At 44.0% G+C, this 992-nt stretch overlaps 1 protein-coding gene across 1 annotated transcript in view; it reads left to right on the forward strand.

Annotated features, from left to right (window-relative positions):
- Window positions 1–992, forward strand: part of LOC104986158 (dihydrodiol dehydrogenase 3-like) — a 27,682-nt gene that overhangs the window by 12,672 nt on the left and 14,018 nt on the right. The window lies entirely within an intron of this gene.

Consider the following 992-nt stretch of genomic DNA (forward strand, 5'->3'; position numbering starts at 1 on the left):
TTTGTTGACCATGATGGCTACTCCATTCTTCTGAGGGATTCCTGTCCACAGTAGTAGATATAATGGTCATCTGAGTTAAATTCACCCATTCCAGTTCATTTCAGTTCGCTGATTCCTAGAATGTCGACATTCACTGTTGCCATCTCTTGTTTGACCACTTCCAATTTGCCTTGATTCATGGACCCGACATTCCAGGTTCCTATGCAATATTGCTCTTTACAGCATCGGACCTTGCTTCTATCACCAGTCACATCCACAGCTGGGTATTGTTTTTGTTCTGGCTCCATCCCTTCATTCTTTCTGGAGTTATTTCTCCACTGATCTCCTGCGGGGAGCCGGTGAGGCATTCCACTCGTGACAAAGGTCATGAGGAAGGAGGCTCGGCATACGCAAAGGCGGGATCGAGCCTCAGGAGTCCCCCCGGATATTCTCGAGCATTTTCCCCCAAAAAACCAGAGTCTGCCTACTTTATTGCTTTGTGCTCTCACCTCTGACTTTACTGGGGGCTGTCCCCTACCACCATCTCTCTCTCTCTCTGTCAAAGAGTTAACTTACAGCTCCAATTAATAAAGTTCCTGGGCAATTAGGAGTGTTTAAATCCAAACCCCTCTGATGGCTCTCTAACTCGCCTGACAAGTTTACCCGGACTCCTGCAGCTATGCATACGATTGTTTACAGTCTCCCAGCCTCGAGAGGCATGGGAAGCTTAAGATATTCAAATAGCTTAGAGCCTCTCAGAGAGTTAAAAACTGTCAGAATAAACTAATAAAGGATTTCATTGATGAGTCAATGCTTGTTGCCAAGTTTTCACATCCCCTGAATTGTATCCTTGAATATGTATCAATTAATAGTGGGTATGTAGAAAAAATAAGTAGTGGCCTTGGTGTTAGTAACTCTAGACCCTTAAGGTAATAAATTCTTTCTTTGTTGTAAACCCATTACACATCCGCCCTATAGGAATGCAATTTTATCTTTGGAAGATGGCGCCAAAC

This window comes from Bison bison, unplaced genomic scaffold (genome assembly GCF_000754665.1).
Source record: "Bison bison bison isolate TAMUID 2011002044 unplaced genomic scaffold, Bison_UMD1.0 scf7180017864063, whole genome shotgun sequence".
Lineage (NCBI taxonomy): Eukaryota > Metazoa > Chordata > Mammalia > Artiodactyla > Bovidae > Bison > Bison bison.